At 34.0% G+C, this 6,717-nt stretch overlaps 1 pseudogene; it reads left to right on the top strand.

Annotated features, from left to right (window-relative positions):
• LOC119642482 overlaps nt 1–4,304 on the top strand; it is a 10,396-nt pseudogene extending 6,092 nt beyond the window's left edge.
• The last annotated feature ends 2,413 nt before the right edge of the window (nt 4,305–6,717 follow it).

Genomic DNA, 6,717 nt, shown 5'->3' with positions numbered 1-6,717 from the left:
TCGGGGATGTACTGGCGAGCTGTTAGTCGTCATCCCTGAAGGACTTTTTAGGACAGCTGACTTTACGGATAGGGGATGTACTGGCTAGCTGTTAGTCGTAATCCCTGAAGGACTTTTTAGGACAGCTGACTTTACGGATATGGGATGTAATGGCTGGACGTTAGTCGTCATCCCTGAAGGACTGAGGAACTTTTTTTTTCTTTACATACGAGTGACCAACCAGAGACAAACCGTCGGCCCAAAGAGCCAAGGCAGGTATGACACTGGCCACGTATCCGGTTTCTTTTTCTTGTAGTGCTCCGCGGTAATAGCGCGACAAAGTCGGGTCACCTCGCTGGTTCCTGGCCAGCCTCTACACAACGCTGTACTCCTCTTATATAAAATAAAGAAATTTAAGATCATCCCCGAAGGTCCAGAATATTTCATTTTAAATAAATTGTCTTGCAACGAACCTTGGAGTGGCTGAGTTTCTACCCTGCCCAAGAAGACTCGTTACACAGTTTACAAGATTACATATTTAAATTTTATGCATTCAACGAACAAAAGTCAATGCACAATAAGAGTGAACTCAGCTAAATCCTAAATTCTTACGAGAAATCCGTATTCTTGGCAAAAGAGATTTAAAAAAAATTTATGATTACACTTTTAACAAATAAATAAACCGCCGTAGAGTTTTATCCAGATTTCTTTATCGTTACCTAGGAAAACACCTAGGTCGTTATTTTGATTGAAGATATATTTTGCCTTTTTCACAAAGGGAGGCCAGAAATTATATCACTTTTGGAGATGTCCTTTTTTCTGTCTTTATTTAATGCTACTTTGATTTTTTTTCTTTCTCAAATAAATCAATGTTTCAAATTTTTGTTTCCTTTTTTTTAATTAAATTTGCAAAATGTCACAAAAGTTTCTATTCAAATAAGGCAAATTGAAATAAGAGAATCTCCCTTCTCAGATCCACCTTTTTTTTCTTTTTTTCTCAAAACGTCGCCTATCTTCACTCCCTCAGATGAATTCTACTCAAATCTTTACAATCTCCAGCTCGATTTGAATAATATATAAGCTGGTCAGTAATTAAAAGAATATGTTGGAATTAAAAAAGCTACAAGAAATTACATTTGCCTTGAGTAAACTTGCTCCTACTTCGAATTTAATTAATAATTAGGATTGAGCTCCAACGACTTAGAAATTCTCCATGACATTAAACTTATACTTAAGTCGATGAGAAAAACTAAGTTCCTCCCAGGTTTCATTAAAATATGATCTAAAAAAGTCTCCAAAATTTATATATTTTTGTGGTTAGACTAATCCTGGAATAGTCAGTCAAACTCCATTTATACCTTTCACTGGGACGCTTCGACGTCATTTTCTCCTTAGTGGAGTGTACTGATTTACGATGTATTCAGAAAATCTGAAATGCTGCTGCTGCTGCTGCTACTGCTACTACCGCCAACACACAGTGAAAAATGGAAATGCAAAAAAAATTCTCTCTTTTAAATCCTTTTTTTTTTGTTAGTTTTTTGGTGTAGGTTTTCAGTTGCTTGGTGTAGGAATTTTGGGTGTAGTATTTCTTGGTGTAGGTTTTCAGTTGCTTGGTGTAGGAATTTTGGGTGTAGGTTTTTAGTTTTTTAGTGTAGGATTTCTTCTTTGTTAAGTTTTTGGAGTAGGGTTTCTTGGTGTAGGTTTTCAATTTTTTGGTGTAGGATTTGTTGGTGTAGCTGATATTTCTCGACTACGATGCGGCGTCGGCGTTAACGGGTAAAGTTACCGGCTCGACGACTGTCGTATAGGTGCGTAAAGATGGCAATTTAAAGCAAGGAACTAAAAATCGAAAAAGTTAATTTTTTGTTTTTATTGCGGAGTATAGAGTATGTGCATGCAGAAAGCAATTTTTTCTTTCCAGCATGTTTGAGCGTTCAAACGCACATCAATTTAACGAGCAGTTAGTGTTACATGTCCGCTTACTCAGCTATATTTTTATAAGCATAAAGTTATCCCGGAGTTCCTAGCTTTCTTTGCATGGGTATATATCATGAATTTGCCTGTTTGTTTAGTAGTTGTAAAATGCAACAACAAAAACAATACAAATAAATGATGTTCATGTTATAGGACGTGATATAAATGAAAAAGTGATGTTTTTAAAATGCACTGTATTAATAGTTTTTCATCCAAATTGAACTGTAACAACTTGTTATTCAATATCAAAATATCTTAAACCATACATTCATCAGAATATTATTCAAAGGACGGATATATTTATTCTTAGAGAGGACGGGTAACGATTGTCTTATGTTCTCTGAGGAGGTTACATCTATTTAAACAATTTGTTACGCATTCCTAAGTTTTAAAAATTGTGTTGGGATATTAATATCATTTTTAGGTAATTGTAAAAATTTTTTTAAATTAAATATTCAGTGAGATGTCTTCATATTTTTACCAATTTTTCATTCATCGAATGAATTCGATTTGTTTTTTTTTTTTTTAATTAAAGCGAATAATTTCGTTGTTGTGTGCGTTTATACAAAAATCGAAAAAAAAATTATTTAATAGATCCCCTTCAATTGTAAAAATAAACGCTTAACTAAAGTGCTTTAGCATAATTTTCGTAAATTACAAAATTATTTATTGCTTGTTTTTTGCTGGCTGCCCTTGAATTCGATTAAGAAGCTATCGACTCTTGCTTTAGCCTTAGGAGAAAAACGTACCCGATCAGAAATAATTCCATTTTTGACTGAAACGTTTTACGAAGAAAACAAGGTGCTGCTTGCCTTAGCCGATCATTTGGGGAATTTTACAAGTAAATATCTTAGGGAATTTTTTTAATTTACCGTTGTTCGTTGTAAATGAACGTTGCTTTTAGGTTTGGTAGGACCCGATTATGCCATGTATATGATTCCACCATTGGAGACCTTGCCAACCGTTGAGAAGACGGTGGTGCGTGATAAAGCTGTAGAGTCATTGCGTATAGTCGCAGCTGAGCATAGCGCCCAGGATTTTGAAATTCATGTGGTGCCAACTTTGCAACGTCTCGTGTTGGGTGATTCACTTCATGAACTTCGGCATTTGGACTCTTGGAGAGAGTCACGGAGTAAACCAGTAAAAGCAGAGCTTCGTGGCAATTTTCGTAAATTATGTCAAGATGAGACTCCAATGGTGTGTCGTGCCGCAGCTAGCAATTTTGTTCAATTAGCACAAGATGATAACGTAAACATTTTAAAATTCGAATATCGTTAGAAAATTAATTTACAGGTGGTTTTACGCTGTTTGACTTTAAGGTGTTGAAGCTTGTATCAGTATTGCTCAATTGCCGCCCCAGGAAGATGTAAAGCACATACATACACCTCTTATTAAAATAAAATTTACTTAATTATTAAACGACATCTTCATTGCAGTTGATTTCGCCAGCTTTACATCAATGTGCCAGTGGCGCATCTTGGCAGGTACGCTACATGGTCGCAGAAAAATTTGTAGATCTTCAAAAAGCTGTAGGACCCCAGATAACCCGAGTCGACTTGATTCCTGCCTTTCAAGTATGAAGGAATAAACTTATACATCTTTCTTTAAAATTAAACTAATTATTATCTTTTTGACGTTTTAATAGTACTTACTGAACGATGCTGAGGCTGAACGAGGTACGAGCAGCTGTAGTCACTAAAGTAAAAGATTTCTGCCCTAATCTTGATAAAGGCATTTAAGTGCAAATTATAAGGACTTCAATTTTGCCGTGGGTCCGTGACTTGGTTTCCGACCCTAATCCTCAAGTCAAATCGACCTTAGCGTCTGTCATAATGGGCTTGAATCCAATGTTGGGCGCTTACATCACAGTCGAACACCTATTGCCTCTGTTTTTGATTCAACTTAAAGACGAGTGTCTCGAAGTTTGTTTACACATCATTCATCATCATACAATGCCTTAATGACGTTATCGGTATTTAGCAGTTGTCACAAGTATACCTAACTATCCTTAAAAAAATAAAAGTCTTAGCATTTAGGCGTTATGTCTTATCTATTTATTTCAGTCCCTTCTAATAGCTATTGTGGAACTCGCTGAGGATTCTAAATGAAGAGTGCGTTTAGCAATAATCAAACACATGCCTGCTTTGGCTGGACAACCTGGACAAGAATTTTTTGATCAAAAGCTGCGCGGCCCTTGCATGATTTGTGGCATACGTGAGTCTACAGCATTAAATACGAAAAAACTTGTCGAACAGTTTGATTCCCAGTGGGCTGAACAGGCCATTATCCCATTGATTTTGGTTATGCCTCGCAACAAGAATTATTTACACACGAAGCTTATATTTGCATAAATATTGATCTGAAATTATATAATTCTCAGCTCAATAATATATATACATAATATATAATTTCATACTTTCATCACAGGAATAGCGAAAACTTTGCAAAAAATGTCATCTTATCTTGAAACTTGATACTCAAGTTAATCTCACTTTGACGTCGATGTAAAACATTTTGCCTCGGAAGCTATGGCAGGAATACCAGCAGGTAAATAACATCTAAAAGCGTGAGTGGAATGAATTTTTTGATAATAACTTCGTTTACCATTCGGAATTTTAAGTAAGCGTGGCAAATTTTTCACATCGATTATTAAGGAACTGTGATTTTTAGTGAGAAGAATTTTACTTTCGGAATATTTTGGAAACGATTACCGCGGTTTGATCAAAATTATGAAAATCACGTATATTCACATACGCTTACACTACTTTGCTTGAAACCATTATACATACAAAAGCTTTCCAATGATCCGATCGGACCCTCGGTGTACCATATTTCGTCATCACCTCTCGGTTGAACACAAGAATACCGAAAGTACAGACAATCTTAAACCTATTCGTAAAATGATTCTGAATATAATAAAAGGTGAGTCAAGTGCTTGTTGCTTACACCAGCACAAATTTATTGTGACCTTGTGTCACAAACGGCATATACAATAAATCAAATATAAAATAAATAAAGTACTGAAGAGCTATTGTGAGTGGCATCGAAAAATGCCTATATATAAAATATATTGTGTAAGATTCCATGTTAAATTTGTCATGCACCCTGCCTTCGGGATTACTTAAACCATTTAGTAAGCAGGTAGATCTTAGAAACGGCTATAGTGTTGAATTAATGTAAGGCCAAAGAATGCAAGCAAAACCTACGTAAGATGCAAATTACGTGAAATACATGATGTGGACTTAATGTTATCTTTTCTCTAATAACTTCTAATAATGATATGTATTTTTTATTTACAGCGTGAATTATATCTAAATGCAGTTAATAAATAGAGGCACTAACTAGGCTTCACCATTTTTATCTAAAAAGTGGAGAATCTTAATTATGTATAAACCAATCATAATTGTAGCAATGAATGAAATGATGAATCTAACAATCTAAATGATACTGAATAAAATTATAATGTTCTTTATAAATCCTTGAATTAATTTCTTGTATACCGTGCATTTGCACGCTCTTCCTGTCGAAAAATTATAAAGTGAAGATATTGTATTTTATTTAACTTAAAATTAAAAAGCAAAAACAAAAAATTTTTGTGTATTTTTGTAAAATTTTTTTTTTTTTTATATCTTATCATAACGAGTTTCCATTCAATGTACAAAAAATTGCCTCCATAAAAATTAGCGATTAATCTTTACGCAGAGCCTTTTATTAAGGAAACTAACTCATTTGAAAGCGAAGCAATTGGGATTTTCTACACAATTTTTGAAAAAAATGTTTGATTATTTCGTTCTCTTTTATATAAAAGCGGTGCATAGCTCTACAACATGGATTCGTGATCTACGAAAATATATTAAAGATTCGCAAGTATAAGCAAGTCTCTTTGCATTTTTAGCAAACATAAGATACAAAGCATAAATATAAGTTCATTTTTCAGTTGATTTAATTGCACTTAAAAGGACTTTTAAACGAAGACATAATTTTTGCTACTTTTTTTACTGTTGCTCTATAAATGATCATTCTTCAAAAGGCGCTCTATCGTTTGTATAAGAAACGGATTTCATTTTCTTTTTTAGTTTCTTTCGCTAGTCAATCCAATCGGTATCATTATCACTTCTATCTTCGTCATCGTCTTCGGTATCTTTAGGAGGTGGTATTAGCGAAGATTATCTTGATACTACTGGGTTACCAAATTGACTTTTATACGCTGATTGGGTTCATTGTTTTAATAAACTTACTGCACTTTCTTCCTCTTTGTTACTCCCTGAAAAGTTTATTGTGCAAATCCGCCATTAAACTATGACTTGCATGCGGATTTGAGCCTTGCTTGGCTTCATTGCTTTTCATGTTTAACGAGCAATAGGTCTTAGTTGGGCTTTGCCTATTTGAATTCATTAAAAACAAGAATAATAACAGAAAAAGTGAAAAATTTCCAAGTAAAATAAATATAAATAAATTGATATTTGTTACATTTTTTTTTTAACCAATTATAGGATCATTTCAAATTATTAGTTAACTCTTAGATATTTTCAGACAATATCGGCAAAGCAGACTTTTTCGAATCTCTGCAAGATTCTAGAAAAGATTCTTCCTTTCCCTCTAATAACTTACAACTTCTTTTTATTCACACAATATGTCACTAAATTTATATTGACCGATTTAAACTCCAGCCAGCTATGGGCCTTTCTGAGACCATTTTTAAAGTGGAACTTAACGGTGTTAACGAACATCCTTTACACATCAACTTTTACAACTTTGTAAGGT

This window comes from Glossina fuscipes, unplaced genomic scaffold (assembly GCF_014805625.2).
Source record: "Glossina fuscipes isolate IAEA_lab_2018 unplaced genomic scaffold, Yale_Gfus_2 224, whole genome shotgun sequence".
Taxonomy (NCBI): Eukaryota; Metazoa; Arthropoda; class Insecta; order Diptera; family Glossinidae; genus Glossina; species Glossina fuscipes.
Note: the sequence above shows the minus strand (reverse complement) of the source record. Positions and strands in the feature narration are given on the sequence as shown.